The sequence below is a fragment of the Lineus longissimus genome, chromosome 5 (genome assembly GCF_910592395.1).
Source record: "Lineus longissimus chromosome 5, tnLinLong1.2, whole genome shotgun sequence".
NCBI classification, from domain to species: Eukaryota; Metazoa; Nemertea; class Pilidiophora; order Heteronemertea; family Lineidae; genus Lineus; species Lineus longissimus.
This window is the reverse complement of record NC_088312.1, coordinates 3,840,952-3,857,988: the sequence shown is the minus strand read 5'-3', so window position 1 is coordinate 3,857,988 and position 17,037 is coordinate 3,840,952. Positions and strand designations below refer to the sequence as shown.

Sequence of the window (17,037 nt, the reverse complement as noted above, 5' to 3'; positions counted from 1 at the left end):
TATCATGGATGCCTTTTAACTCAGTAAACTCTCAACTGTATTGTTCCGTCATAATCACATCATAAAAACATCATAAGCCTTCCTCCCTATAGTAATATCAGCATCAAACCTCATTGTGAATTTGGATTTAATTGACTCCATTAGAGCCCTTTTCCTTCTTCAGAGGTGCACACAATGTATCATCAATTTGCGGATGAGCGCATCAGTTGAATCTCTTATAATCACCACTTACTGTTCCCATAAAAACATGCCATCCTCGCCATGTTGAATGGGAAAGAAAGCCAAGAAAGCCATTCGGGGTTCGTGGAGGTGCATTTTAATGACACGCGTAATTATTGATATTTTGTGGGTGAGGATAATGTTTAAGTGCAATTAGATCCTGCCCGCCAAACGAGGTTATATTGTTGCTTTTGTGCCATTTATGTCATTTTCAGTTCCTGAATCGGACAGTTTGCGATTTCTGACTTGGTGTGTGACTGTTTTAATTTTTATTGATGCTGCCAGAGTGAAATCCGTGAACAGACTCACTGGGACTTTGCCGAGGAGTTATGGAACCCCTTGCTAGGTTGTAGGTTTGAACCCTACATATGTCTTGCCACCTTGCTATGCTCAATGCCAAGTTCTGTACCTGAGCTATGGCAATTAACTCGTTAACTGTCACGCGAACCGTAAAGGTACCAAGTTCATTGTCATCTGCTCATATCTCCATACATTCATATGTGATTATGATGAGTGCACATTAAAAGTCATGTCAGGTCCATGTCACCATGAGCATCTGGTTTGATCAGTACATTTTGCATGTGTTAGTATATGCCTTTGTACATGTGGTTTGGGTCAACTCAAAATCACACAGATGATAGGACTATTACACTCTCATGACATGTTCAACTGAGCGATGTCATAAATGTCCATTATCGGCACAATTTTCTTTCTGACATTGTTACACGTTTGAAATGTAATCGCATCCCTCAAATGGTTCTGTCTTTCCGGTTAGATTATTGTGCAGTCAACTAAAAATACAAAAGAAACTTCATGATTGTGACAACTTTTGAATAGCCCAAGGAGTGAATTGACTGACAATTGAAAATATCAAGCCAAGAAATAAGCTAATCAGAAATATTATTGGGAGAACTTCCTCGGGGAATATTTTATATGAAATGAATTGAGGATTTTTTCTTCTTCAGTTTTTCTCTTAAAAACAACCTATAAAGTATCTCAGTCTTCAAAGTCAGACACAACACTAACAGGTTTACAGCCAATGGGCGATATGAATAAAGACTAGCAAATGCTTTTACTTCAATTCTGTACAGAAAGGCCTAGTGTACATGTACATAAAGTTTTAGATAAAAGCATTTGCTAGTCTTTATTCATATCACCCAATGTCTCAGTCTTGAAATACAGAAGAAAAAGTAGAGTGTATCCATCCATTGAAAGCATTAAATTGGGTGTACAAATGGAGAAAAAGGAACTTCCAATCAAAATTCCATCCAAGATTATACCAGCCTCACCAAATGTATCATCATCACCTGAAAAACAGTGACAATATTGATGAGAAAATCATTGGCATTGTTACTGGTTTTCATTATCATACCCGGTCCAGGACTTCAGCCAGTCCAGCCCCACCCACTACTATTGTTTCCTAGTCCATATCCTGATGCACAGAGAAATTCTGACCAACCCCTGACTAAGCCAGAACACCAATAAGTGACCATCAATATTCCTAATGTCCTAACACGCGAAAGTGGCCCTAATTTCTTATTGAGCAGCCTTTGTTTGTTTTCACGCATTAGAAGCAAAATATCTCGTGTCAAAAATTGTTCAAAATTGGAATTTCTGATGTACAAATAATCCTAGCGTCTGACAATGGGCAATAAAATTCTGAATCGGCCATAAAAGCCAACTTGACGGTCAACGATAAGGTTCCGTGTGTCGCCCAAGATTCTGATTTATAGGCGTCGATTACTTTTGAGATGTATCCTGATTGTTCGACATCGCTGAAGACATCTGAAGAACGCATCAATCTTATTTGCTTCATTGATAGCTGTAGAAATGAAGAAAGTGAAGTCACTCAAGTCAGAACGAGATTCGTTTTTAGTTCTGTACGATGTGTTCGTCTGATTAGATGCAAATTATATGTAGACATGGTCCATGAGCAAGTAAAAGTTCCACAGAACAAACTTAACTAGTTGTAGATCCAAATCCAAAGTCCACCGCAGAATTGCTAGGCTTTAACCACATGGCCCAATGGATTATAAGTTGTGCTTCCATCTATCAAGCCGTGTTTTTTGTGATATCTTCTGTTGATGCATGTCTACGGTGTTTGTTTCTTCCTGTTGCCAACTTGCTGTGTCTAAATTACCCCCATCAAGGTTCATGAAAGGACGTTAATCGGCCAGTTATTATGAAATGCTACCATATCCTGATCTTGGCTAGCCATCAGCCATTTCACTAATATGCCATTGTCCAGTCTCAACCTGGGACCGTTTGGTCCATCCGTCTAAAACAATGAAAACTGATAAGAAAAATGAAAATAAAAACACCAAATAGCGATCAGGATGTCCAAGATTGCTGATAAAATGGCAAAATTGTGCCATAAAATCACCTGCCCGAACAGAATAAATCATCTTAATAGCCCACCCTTATAATAATGCCATAATGATGCAAATGTTACCTTATCGGCTCAAATCTCAATGAAATGAAACATTCAAATTTAAACTATCATACCAATGCTCGCACACTTGAACGTTTTTGCCATATCAGATTTCTGGTCTTGAAACTTTTGAATGTCAACCCTAAAGCTTGAAAGCTGTTTCCAAAATATCTCTTTGGTTGTCAAGATTTTGATTCTGGTTGAGTTTAATTGATTATTATATGAGAGTACTTATTTTATTTGTGCCGTGGGCTGGCAGTCAATATTTGACAAGCAGCACATGTTTCGATTTATTGCCTGATTGGTTTGTCATATAGCCTTCTGTAATGATAGTCAACATCATCACTTGCCAATTGGCCCTGTTTGAGCGGATTGACAGCAAATTTTATGCACCGTTTATGGCCGTTAATCGGCAACTAGCAAACAAGGGGATCGTTCAAAGTTGCGAGAACAACTCTCCGCAGATCCATGTAACAGCGGTGAGCAATCGTAAACAATGCCTCCAGAGGATAGCCGCAGCGAAACCGGGGACGGTAATAGTGCAGCCTATTAGCTGCTAATGACAAATTGTTAGCCAATGACGACTCTACAAATCAAAGTATCTCACATGGGGTTCAGCGTAAAATCCGAAAAGTCGCTATAGGTCTCTCCCATAAACCTTCCAACAGAGACAAATTTAGTCTAATTTGAATTTAAGACTTTTTGGCATTAAGACCTTACCATCTAACACACACTGAGTCATTAGTGAATGGAAGTTAAACCAAGAGAAATCCCGATCTATTCGACCAATTTACCGATCTAGACAATAATGACTCAAATCAGGGCTAGGGGTCACCAAGACAAATTGTTCTGTTGATGAGTTAGCCGAGACTGCCTTGTTTCTGACCTTTCAAGTTGGCGATTACAAATTGGGAATGGTCAAGGGTTTGGGGTTTGGTAATCTTAAGAGAAAGTGGTAGTGTAATGGTTAAAATGATGGCTCATATTAACCTGGAGGCAATGGGGTCACATCAGTCAAGTCAGTGCCCCCCACAAACCGACTCTCAGTAACGGACTCAATCTTTCAGGTGGAACGTTTTTAACTCAATCAGTTGATTTCTTCTATATTGATGCTAAGTGTGTAGTTGCCTGATATCTTAGACATGACTACACATGAACGACAATGCACAATATATTGTTTAGGTGGGGCCTGTGGCAGACTTCTTGTCTAATGACCCTCATGATGTCTCTATATCTGCTCAAAAAGTGTGCAAAATGTCAACTATCGGGATAGCGCAAGGTTGGTCCACCTCGGTGCTGGAAAAAATTAGTTAAATGGCCCATGAATAGTTAAACAACACAATAAAACTCGTCCGCAGGAAAATGATTAATCAAACGCCAATATGACAACATTGGATGATGTGACTGAATGAAAAGAGTTCTGAGAATGTATCGCGTGGCTTTTGCTTTGGAGCTGGGCCGGAGTTTGCCCGACCCTCTGTGGCCCGCGCGGGGTGAGGTCAGACGTTCCACGTGATTGACAGAGGTTATGAAGCGCACAATGTCAGCGATGGTGCGTCTCTGATCATTGTGTAAGTTTGTTGAATGAAAAATATCTTTTCACAGTCGGCGTGTTCTAAGGAGTCCTCAATAACTCCTTGCATCAGGGGTCCCATTGATGACAATATGTAGGATTCACCTGCATTTGGCCCCCTTCCTTGTTCTGTGCCATGTGGTATGGTCCTCAATATAACTCACGATTGTGTTGCGTTTTCTAAGGGTGTTAATTATGATATCATATAATTCCAAGGTCAATTGGACATAGTAATGCTCTGATGCTTTCTTTAGTTTCCATGTTAATTGATGTGTATAGTTTGTATTTTTAACAAATGGTGTTCGTGATAGATTGGATTAGGCCAATTTCGGAATTGTATGATATTATTGCGAAGGTCATGTTGTCACCTTTATGTTACTATGATTTCTAAAGGTCTTTTCATTGACAAGGTCATGCTAATCACTTAAAAGACAAGTTTCTCAATTCTCTTTGTGTACTGATGTGCAATTGGTATTTTCAAAAAAGTGTAAATAGTGATAAATTTGCTTATTTAGATTTTAAGATTATTTGGAAGAGTCACTTGAACACATTATCTTTGTACAATCAATGTTCCAATCACACCGTTTCCCCTCCCAGACTCACAACTTCCTCGCATGAAACAAGAGATTATGGGATATCAGAATACCCGCTGTGGGGAAATAATCAAAACCCTGGTCCAGTCATCTTCTTTTTAATCACACTGTTAGGTTCACAGTGCCGAAATAGGTTACCACAATCGAAAACAAGTTAGGTGGGTTGGAACAAATTTGTGAATCGTGTTAGGAAACGTTTAGCCTTGTCTCCATCTAAAAGTAGTCATGCTAAGGCATTGTCAGTGAATGATTAGAAATAGCGTTATACATGTCATTTATCCTTTTTTATTTGAGAATCTAATACGTGTATCCTGTTTCATGGCAATATGCAAGGATCATGAACATGTAGTTTTGTACTCCTCAAACAGTTTATGTTGAGCGGTTTTAATACTTCAGGTGAATTGTTGAACCAGTGGATCATATGCACCAACATTTCGTCAGTTGATGCTACGCTGTGGTCCCAGAATTCTTCATCACTTAAAAATGTCTGGCTATTCTCTCTTATCAAATTGTTCCAATAACAGTCACCCTGTCGGTACAGGTCCCCTTCCCCCAAACCTGCTGTTGATTGATCACTTTGGCGATACAGTCTTGTGTTTTAAACCCGTTGTAAATGAGCTCAGTGTTTCAAGATCATTTCAACACAAGAAAAAAACATGATCGAGAACGAATCAATAACGATGCAAACTCCACAGTGCGATTTCATCATTCAGGGTGCGAGTCGTTGGAGTTTAATTTTTACAAATTTCACTGATGGGACGTCATTTGGTATGCAGGACACACCGCTACGCTTGGTAACGTACCGTTCATTACGCGAACCCAGGATGGTGAATATTCCCCGAGCATTTTCCCTCTGGTTGACTGCCAATTGATTTTAGTTGCCGCGTCAATCTGTCAAAGTGGCAAACGTTCAAAAAAAGACTGTTCAGGGTGTTGTATGAAATGGATGCCGTGTGCCGTGCAAGGTCTTTAGGTAGTTTGCACGGCGCATCTTGGCAATTAGACTAATTAGAAAAGTTTGTCTTTTTTCCCACATTCAATGAGCGCAATTTTGAAGTTTTCCTTAATGATTCTTCCGCTTTTGAATCAAGAATGCTAATGTTGATGATCTTAAATGAGAATTCAGTTTTAATGGACAGGTTTCTTTACATTTGAACAGATCCTGAATTTTGTATTTCGGCACTTTTCATGTGGGAGTACCTTAATAGTAGTAATTTTGGGGATACCCGAATGTAAGATGAAGCAATAGGGTGCTTTTAAAATGAGACACTCAATGGCTTTATGGACCGATTGATAACACAGCTAAGTCACTAAAAAATTATTTCTTGATGTAGAAGTCCTCTTACTCTAAATACTAATATTAGAAGATTTCAAAACAATGATGTCTTAAGGAATTGATACCGAACAGGAGGTACATTTGTTTGTTGGGTCAATTTCTCAACAACTAAATAGCTTTTTGACCGCTTTCATACTTTGTACTAACCAAGGCGGGTATGCTTGTGACACAGAGTCCACTATACGTCCAAAACGAGGTTAAAAAACTGAAGGGGTTAATCTCGGGGCTGAACTCGCTATTGATGTGGATTGATGTTTCACTTGCATCTTTCATCGAGTTTTCATTAAGCTTGTCAGCATCAACACGAGATATTACTACAAACTATGGAAATATGATCCATGTAGTAGAAAAGAATAGATGTTACAATAATTTGCAAAGGAAAACTAGCAGGGTTGTTTATCAGACAAATTCCTTTTCCAACATTACCGCCATCTAACCAAGATAAGTTAAAAATTTCTCCCGATCCTTCAATCACGTTTGTCATCAACCGTCTTTAGAATTAGCAGTTTCCCTAGCAACAAAACTATAGATTTTCATCCAAAGATGCGAACGGAAGATCGGCTTTCAAGAACTTAGGAATCAATGGTGTATAGGTCGGGCAATTTAAATCCGCGTATGATACGGCAAGCACAAGGTGGAAGCCGCTTAGTAAGAATCGATATCGTTAAAATAAAGCCTCAACGGATGTCAGGGTTTTTTTCCTTCCGTGTGAAATCAGTGTTATGGGACAGGTTGTGGAAATTTGGTTTAAGGAAAACATCAAATTCCAGAGGTAAAATACTTTGGTTTTGGGGAATTGGACATGTCTGGGGTCTAGGTGTACCACCATGATTTGCATAGTCCAGGCAACTTAAAGCAACCCACCATTGAGGGATTTTTGGCAATCTTTTTAACACTAATTGCAATGATAATTGTCACATGTCACTGCAATAAAATCTCTCAATTTTTGACGGCCTCGGAGACTGAATTGAGTTGTTTGTAAAATGACAATCTCACTCCCTGAAAAGACAATGATACATCGTACCACATAAGAAATGTTTCATTCCCTCATCGTGTCTCGAAAGGCTATTCGCCCACGGTGTCCAGATTGCCTGCGGGCTCAATTGTGCTGCCTCCTTGCAAAAGTCAATAGAACTAGAATGATTCAGTTCCTCATTACGTTATGCAGCTCAACGATAAACAATCATCGTAGAGATTCTTTTGGTCTTTTGTCCGGTAGTTCTTATTATCTCTCTGAAAAGTCCTGGATCATTTACATTTACACGTATGGGAGGGGATCATTTTCCAGATTGTCAATTTAAAAAAATTCATTTCTGCTTCAAAACTTCCAAAGTTAGTTATCCCTGATATGCAAGAAAACCAGTTCTCGCATTTCATTGTTACTCTTAAGTTTCTTCTCAACACCTTATCAGTAGATCCAATCAACCGTCCTCGATTGAAGAGTTTTAAGTCATAACAGATTTCAATAAGGAAAACTTTCTACCATGCAAGGGTAGCAATTTTCAGTTCTAATTTTAGGGGTCCATTTCATTCTCAGCATAAGGTTACTATTCAGAAAATTTCTATTCATTTTCCCTCAAAGATGCCATCCATCTCCGAAAAAAAACAAACCCAACGCGCCATGTTAATGAGATTCCTGCACTTGAGAGTTCTAAGAGTTAATAGATTTCAATAAGGAAACCCTTCTGCCAAGGAAGAGTAGCAATTTTCCATCGCTGTGTGGATAACGTGGTGAAGAGGAGAGTCAATATGGCCAACGAGGCTTCTTAAAGGCTGAACTCTAATTACCTTGTAGTGTTTCTTTGGCAAATATCTTGAAAAGTTAACCCTTAGATTACAGTATTGATTTGCGTTTTCTCAAAGACTAGATTCTCTCAAATGTTTCAAAATCTAACATGCATTTAATTCTGTACAACTTATCATGTCTCTATATTATCTGACATATCTTCTAGTCAATCTAACACATATTCTGGACAATCTTACATGTCTTCTGTGCTGTACTTCTTGATTTGGGATTGGATCACAAAGCGAAAACATGCTTTTGGAAAGTGTGACTACCAAGATGTTGCTTTGATTGCATTTCCATTGTTTAGTTCAGTAGCGAAACTGTTAGTTATCAGGGTCATGTAATATTTGACTCTTTCTTCGTCAGAATCACTCAATAATGGACTAACACTCATCCTTGGCAGAAGATCTCACACAAATAGACCATGATCTCTCTGTGAGCCTTACCAGACACAAGGGTTAATAAGGACATATTAGCATGGGGTTTGTCACAATATCTTTGCAACGGCGCCCTCCTCACGAGATTCATTACGGCGTTTTTACTGAGCACTATCTCTTTATTTGTGGCGATTCTTCCTAATCGGAGGAGTGAAAGTGGTCATGTCGTGCGACATGTGTGACCTGGCTGCCATAATGGGGCACCATTCATGGCGAGACCCTGCCTAATCATCGGAATCGCGTATCTTTTCAAGATCTTTGTAACGATCGTAATAGATCCACCTGGGCTCGTGATTTGGCTACATTTATGGCTAATTGGCCAGAGAAGCTGGACAGTATAACGACTCAAGTAACGACTCAACTCTGCTGCAATCAATCAAATATGGTGTAAGGAAGTATATGATTGTACAGAAATATTTGGTGAAATCAGCCATATCTATAAAAACGTATTCTCACTGGTGTTTCAGTGTTCACACACTAGCGATTTTTGCAGTGATTTAAATCCTTGTTTGCGGGGTGCTTTAAAAACCCACGAGCATTGCTAGGTTTCCAAGTTTTTTCAAGCTTTGTTTGTGCAGACAAGTTGTCTTTACCTTGCAGCCATGAGGTTGTTACCTCTGCGTAAAAATCACCAATAATGGTACTAATACAGACAACAAGACGTCTTAATTGACTTTATCAGTTGTCGAGTGAGGTGGCTACCCATCATTGCCATCGTTAACTTGTTGATGAGACAAAATATTGTACTCTGTAAACTTGGGAGCACTTAAATGTATCTTGTGTTGCAGTGGTTAGATAATGTTCATGTTTTCATTGCACTACTGGTAATATCTATAAGAAAATACATGTACTAAAAGTAGGAATTTTTACTCTAATTTTTTAAAGTGATACGTTGTAGAATAATGATGATAATAATAATAATAGTGATAATGATAATAAAGAAAATGATGATGAACAAACATTACAGTACTACTAAGGTACATGTTGCAAGGACCACATTTTGGCAAAGCTTGTTCTTGCAAGCAATCCATTTGTGCTGCAATTTGTGTTGCCATTCGACGTTCGTAACCTGTCGTCCTCAGGAGCAGCATAATCATTACTGATGCGTAGACGTCCCACAATGGTTTCAGGGCTGACCAGATTGACACAAATCTCATTTGTTGACCATGATCTTGAAGCTGGTATCGACATGTTTGCTTCCTGTGATGTCGTCCGTCCTGCGCCTGATTGCCTAAATGCGACAAAGGGACGTATGGAGGTGAGTATTTACCCCCGGAGTGATTTTGAAGGACAGTCTCAGAAATAGATGATGCTCTCTCTGTTGAACCAAATATTGTCCCAGGTGATAAAAAATTGTCAAACTCCAATGGTGTCTTTTGTGGCACTAACTCTAATGAATACAATTGAAAATCTGAAATAATTTCCTCTGAATTTTGCAACCCCAAAATCAAATTGCATCCTCAGCATACTCAAAGTGAATGCATTCCGCAGAGGGAGAATTTTGATATGGCCCCCTAATACAATATTCAGTGGGTGGGGCGCATCACTCCTAACTTTAGCCAGCTGCTATGTCAGATCTAGCCTCGCACTGCCCGCGGCTTCTCTTTTGTACCTGGTCGATCAGCGGCAGACAAAAGGCGGAAGGACGCATCTTCGCTGGGCACGCTGAGGAGTCACTCTAGTGTTTACCTTGCGAAAAAGACCTCTGGGCCAGGGGTGATAATCAGGGTGTTTAACTTCGTGTCAATAAGGTATCGGCCTGCTCCATTCTTGCAATTTTGATGGGGACGCTAAATTTGGATTTTGTTCTTTTTATTAGTTACCAGACCTTTTTGCCTGCTTGCATTGACCAGTTCTCAGTACAGGTATGTTTAAAATTTGGAAAAACTCCTCGATGTGTATGAAGAAAGATTATTTCCAAGACATTGCATGAATGACTCTTGTATTGAAAAAAGACATAGCAAGGCTTTTTGAATGAGGGAAAAATCCATCCTGTGGACTAGAATGGTCACATCTTAGGAGTCAAGTATTACAGTCTACATAACAAAACTAACCAATTCTGTCGGTTCTCGCCAAGACTGAACGAGTCTCTACACATATGTTGTACCACTTAACGGCTCATATCGTTAAAACGGAGCGCATTGATTTTCACAGGTACACTAATTTGGGTCTGGCACGCAATCGAGACAGGTTTTCCATCACAGCGTGAAAAGATGTGCACCCTCGTTTAGGATGTGGCTGTTAGCAGCTTTCATCTCCGTCGATAACGGATAATTTCGATCACTTTGCGACGAAGATGGGTTTCACTTCGACCCATTAAACCATTATCCTCCGTTCCCTTTATTGAAGCAGGCAACCATCTCACGTTATTCACACTATTTCGACCACTTCTGATACCTTCGTGAGGGTTTGGGCAGTCAGGTGTGAAGGTAGGGTGCAACGCGATCATTAGGCATCATACGGCAATTCAAAAATGAGGCACGCACATGGTGTTTTCCTATGGCAGGCAAGTTTTATTTGGTTCACTTGTTTTTAAATTGAACAGTGAAAGAAAATCTTCCTTATCAGGCGAAATTGGGACTGGGTGAAAAACCTCTTGTGAGGGGCCTCTATAAAAGTTAGCAACAGTTCATTCATCGATTTTCAAATGTTGCTGGTTTGCGAAGAAGGGATGAAGAAACATTGTTCGTTTGGCTGAAAGTATGAAATGATATCTTATAAAAATTGATTTGAAAAAAAATTGTGCCTTTTGCAAAGTGCAAAAACTAAGGAGTCACAGAAATTTGGTACTTTTGTTATACATCAAAATCAAAGTTTTCTTTGATTGAAACAGGTATTCCTTAAATGGGTCAAGTAAAACCGTTGACAGAAAGCCTTTGTGGCGTATCTTGCCATCACTGGTGAAACGAAGCCAGATCCAATATCTTTGTTCCACTCACAACTTTTAAAATTGTGATGTAGACAAGATTGAATTTAAACTTAACTCAAGTGCCTTGAGAAAAGGGCCACATGTTTTAATGATGTACCCGACAATGATAGTTCGTGTTTGGCCTTTGACGGGTAACGAGCATGATAACAAGCTGGAAACAGGATGATTAAATACCAAACGGGCGCTCATCTTCTGCTAATGAGTGATGGCTTTTTGTACGTCCCAAAGTTTGCGGTATCCTCGTCCGGGATAATTGGTGTCGTGATACCTAGGCTGGCGGCTAAAGTTTCAACCATAATGGTGGAACCGTGTTCCAAGCGTCGATAATCAAAGCCCAAGTTTCAGATACCATTTCCGCATTTGTGTTGGCCGCTTTTTTATTTTAAACTTTCATAGAATTCGAATTTGCCCTAAGGGATTTAAACACGTTATGTGTCGCGATATTGACTCGAATTTGCTATGGTAATTTGGAAATTCGCCTCAGGACCGTGAGTAAATGTTGTGATCAAAAACGGGAGGAAGATTTGAAGTTCATTTTCATTAACCCTCAAAGACGTTAATTACTTGCCCATAGTTAAAACCTTCACACCTACCTACTCATCACCTCGTCAAGGTTTTAATTAATTTTGTGAATGTCTTTATATCAATTCTGACAATAATCACACACTGATCTTGTGTCTTTCGGCTTGTAATAAACATTGTGATAATTTACTGCCTGTTAGCGCTAGAAAAGCCGAAGTGAATAATCTGAATTCTCAAGTTCTCGGTAAACTCTCCCCAAAACTAGCTGTAAATTTTTCCATTTATTGTTCTTCTCAGCAGTAAGGTAAGCTATTAAAAAGCTTTTAAAAACAGCTATGGATTTAAATGCCACTGTCAAGAAGAGGAAAGAGGACTTTGACTTCTGATGGTTTTAAAAGCCATTTTGATCAGCGCAAAAAATGACTATCGCTCTGTTCTGGTGTGACTGTGGTAGTCCATGCAAAACCGGCAAAAAAAAGTTTAAAATTGGACGTGGATAAAGCCGCTGTAAAATAGGGACTTAACATTTGAATTGTTTTCGAATGAGAATTCTTGAGGTTGAAAGCTGTCCTGAGTTATCTTTGCTTTGGGGTTGTATGGTGAATAATGCTGCATTTCCTGGCATGCCATGGGATAGCTGGAATAATTGAGGTTTAGATTGGAATGGGTTCAAATCCGCAATCTCAAATGGGGTGAAATTCATGTTTTTTGATAAGCCTGCCTTCAGGACCGATGTTTTACACAATTCTGTTTTGAACCATTGAGATTAATACACATTTTCAACTGGTTGCTGGTTGCTTCAAAACTGATCAGAGGTATAAAGTGTGAAGATTTTAGAATTATCATTGCGCAAATGGTTGATTTTTGGCAAATATAGAAAGCACTATAATGAAGTGAATAGGAGCCTTTCCACCATAGATTGTCATCGGGGTGGATGCAAATCATTGGAATCCCCAGCCTTGATTTTATTGACTTAGTTTTTCGCTTAATGGTTGTGTTGAACTTTGGGAGTGGTAAATATTGGGTTTCTCTGGCTTGGCTTCTGGTTGTGTGATGGGAGGAGTGTCGGCCTCTCAGGGGTTGCCAGGGCAGGCATCTGAATCTGCCCTAGCTCTTTTTAAACAAATGGCAGATCCAAATGGAAGATATCGAAATGTTTGTAAGCTTTTGTCTTGCCAACCAACATAGCCAATTTTAGTGTGTGTCTTTGCATCTATAGCCAACTATATGACAGTTCATCTCTCCTTAATTTGGAACAAAATCCCATGTGCATTCTCTGTGCAAAGTGTCATACTCCAGTATATTTTTTTCATCCAGGTTGATGTGGATTTATACTTTGTTTCGACAAAACCTTCGGTGATATCTCTTCGAATACCATAGCACGTTTTCGACGGAACATTCCAGAAGGCAGGTTTTACTGTTGTGTGCATCAACTACCCAGTAATTGCGTTTGGAAAAATATTCTTTTCATGACACACTGTTTGTATCCCTAGGCGATAACATCAATATGTTTTATGTTTAGACTTTTCGTTGGACTTGGTGGGTTTGGCATGATGGCCGTTTATGATCTTGTCATGTCAGGGAAGGGGTGTGTACATGGTAATTTATTGAAATCAAGAAATAAATGTAGTAGCTGGCTTTAGGGCAGCCTCATTTAACATTTTCTTGGCCAAGTAGGACTGCAAAATTGCTCGAACTTGCTGTGTACTTCTCTCATTGCTGGTTAAAGTGTCTGTAAAAATATCGTCTTTGTATATTAATCACCGACATCGTATATCATCAAGATATGTTCAAGAACTAGGATGATCCACATTGGCCATTGGTGAGATTGGAACGAGGTTACAGATCTAGCTAGTCTTGGTGTGTGCAAGTTGGATCACTTCCGTTCAGTCTTCTGATTCTTAGAGAAAAAATGTCGAAATTCATGTTACAACAAAATTGGTTCTTGAGGGACAAAACAAATCTTGTATTTATCAGTTTGCTCTCGCATGTCATCGCGCGAAACGATTACACTGTATTTAGTATTATATTACACGTTTTCCGGAGTCATGCTGTGTGAAGAACCAGCGTCTTAATTACCCCGTTCGGAATTCAGAAAGAAAAAGTGAAGGTAGAAGATCGAAATACATTAGCCCATTAGAGTGACAGAAGAGCGACAGAGGGTCCGACGCGCTGCGGTAAGGGATGCCAGGTCGATCAATTTAGGAATACTTGTGAGGCAGGTACGTCTTTGTAACTGAGAACAATGGTACTGCTGTGTTATTCCTGAATATCTTGTGACAAACAGAGAAAAACGATTGCTCTCCTTATAGTGACCCTTGAATCATCTTGTTCAATTGGATGTGTCATTGTCCATTTGCCAGAAAAAATTACTCTTACTGTCATGATCTTGATACATGGGTAGAATATTCGGTTCTTGACCTGATATTTCTGCTTCAGAAGTATAAAGATGAAGTATAAGGATAACCACAAAAAAGATTAAATAAATCCCAAAGCATTTGTTTATCATTATGCGAATACAGGACCAAGACTAATATATCTGCTTTGACCTGATGTATACTAACTGTGACATTTCTACTTTCAGAATTATATTGACAACGTATTAGCATAACCATAAGAAAGATGAAGTAAATGCCAAAGCGTTACTAGCTTGTTCTGCCGTCCAAAGTACTGTGACAAAGTCTTAAGATAACCACAGGTAAGGTGAAATAAGTGCCTAAGCATAACAGAAAAATAATCTGCTGGTATCATATTGTATCATATTAATAAAATCCTTTGTTTCTCGTAAAACCCCACTGCGGCCTCAGATTTTTAAAGGACAAACAATCTTCTAAGAGAATCGATACGAATAATGAGAGTTGTTTATCTATTGCTATAACGAATTATACTTCCTGATGTCCAAATCCACGCCTTGAAATCAACTGCTTGTATCATTTCAGAGTACCCTTTGTTTACAATAAAACCCCACTCCAGCCTCAGATCTTTAAAGGCCAAACCATCTTCCTGGAGAGTCAATATCAAAAACGATTATTATAATGCTAATTTTAATGAAAATGATCCACGATCAATAATGCGATGCATTCCGATAAATCTCATCCGATTTCACTAGTTTTTGGTTCATGTGACAGTAGTTGTTGTCGGGATTGTCTGTGGTGTAAGTGGCCATGATTTGATTGTTGACCTCAAGGCATATGACTATCAGATTCATATTGATATAGCTGTGAGCATTTAACCCTTTAAATGTAGCTTCAGTCTAGTGTAGTTGTAGTTTTTGTTAAGAGTCTGAAGTTTTTTCAGGTCACAGTCTGAGCGATCATTCCTGGACAGTCAAGAAAAGTCAAAAGAGCCAGTCACATTTACACTGGAGATGTCAACCTACACAGTTCATTTGAGAGATTCTTAGAGAAAACAGAGATCTGGGAAATCCAATGATCAGGATCTACGGAGGCTGCAGTGCATTCAAAGATTTATGAATTCAACCGAGAGAAATTTATTGCATGTAAATTTTTTCCCCTGAATAAGTGGAATGAATGGTTTCATTAGACACACTTCCTCAGTTCAGAGGCCCAGTCATGGACAATTTTACTTTTCGGTCCAGTTAGTTGTCTCGATGCTGTTGTTGAATACAAAGAAAAAGAGAGGTCCATTCAGCAGTTTCATAGTAGGATTATCATATCACATAATTGCATCTCGAAACAAATCAGTTTTTTGTCCTTATGTTCTAGCATGTCAGTGTAAACTCGTTAATCAGAACTCCTCTGATTTTCAATGACACAATGCCAACAATAGGTGCTGGGAAAACACTTGTCAAACTAATGATATAGATTTTGATAATTTGTTCTAAATAGTATACTACAAAACATTACAATATTGGCACAATTTCAAAAGTTATAAATAATCGAGTTGTTTACCCATTTGTGGCCAGCGGACCACTGTCTTGAGTCTTTTGTAAAGATATACTCAACTATCGTGGTGAATGCTAAATTCTTGTGGCACCTTAAGGTTTTAAAATATGGATTAACATCAAATGTTAGTCTTATTCTCTACGTACACTGAATGTATTGTAAACTCTGAATATATACTGATTTTTAATGATATCCCATTGAATGTACACATCGTATGAGTTTGATCGGTACATAATTGATGAGAAATGTGATGTAGGGTTGACGATATTGCCAGAGGTTTCATTGACACTGGGCCTACGCAATGGTTATGCACAACAATAAACTGTGTGGTTGTTTATCGGTCCAGGGCTTTCCTGGGAGGTTGCATCAAACTCTCGGGTCTATTCACCAATTTTTGTTTTCAGTAATCCTAATAAATTTATTATTTTGTTGTAGAAATGGCAATATTATGGTGTTCTATACCAGCATTTAACTTGTCAGTGGATATTTCTTTCACTTTAAGTTATTCCTTGTATTACTTTTTTGTCTCTTGCAAATACTGAAGCCTTAAATCTCTGCCACAATTCTCTGCTACCCTGAAATATCTAAAAGTGATGTATTGTGTCCATTGGCCAGGCCATACCTGTCAGTGGATTTGGAAGTTTGCATTTTCACCACAGCATTGAAAGAAACTAGTCTCATACATTTGCTGAGATTTGGAGAAAAACATCACCAAGTTCCCACTCGGATTTGAAACCTAGCAATCACCAGACACACGGAAACTCGGTAGAGATTTATCACTAAGCAAGAAGGTGGACTGATACAATTATAGCCCCAGTACATTTATAGCTTATACAGTAGAAAAAGGCTGTTTTATCATTCTACTGAGGCTGTAATTACACTACCTTACCTTACTTACTTACATATGACACCAAACATTGCCCGTCAAAAGTGAGAAAAGCTATTGCCAAACATTTACTGAGATTTAAGAGAAAATTAACTCCTTTTTAGTCTTAACTGAGATTTGCAAAAACAGAATTGACCAAAATACTAAAATTGTAGAACATCTATCACCAAATCTGAATTATTAAATTTCAAAGGGCCCAATTCCACTATTTGCACAAATGTGTGGCTTATTTTTTACCCTGTTTCCCCTTACTCTTCTCTTAAATTAATCATATCAACATTAGTTCAGTAAGATGGAATCCCTGAGGCAAGGTACGAACAATGGCCTTAAAAGCCATGTTGGTGAAGATACATTACATATTGTCATGTCATTTTTAGCATTCTTCTAAAATCGGTTAGGAATTTTCTAGAACCTTAACAC

General features: G+C 38.7%; 2 protein-coding genes across 10 annotated transcripts in view; one reads left to right on the top strand and one right to left on the bottom strand.

The window, feature by feature from the left end:
• The window catches only part of LOC135488694 (transcription initiation protein SPT3 homolog), a 67,671-nt gene that overhangs the window by 29,601 nt on the left and 21,033 nt on the right, over positions 1 to 17,037 (top strand). The gene's annotated exons all lie outside the window — the stretch shown is intronic.
• LOC135488693 (runt-related transcription factor 1-like) overlaps positions 1 to 17,037 on the bottom strand; it is a 91,627-nt gene that overhangs the window by 74,060 nt on the left and 530 nt on the right. The gene's annotated exons all lie outside the window — the stretch shown is intronic.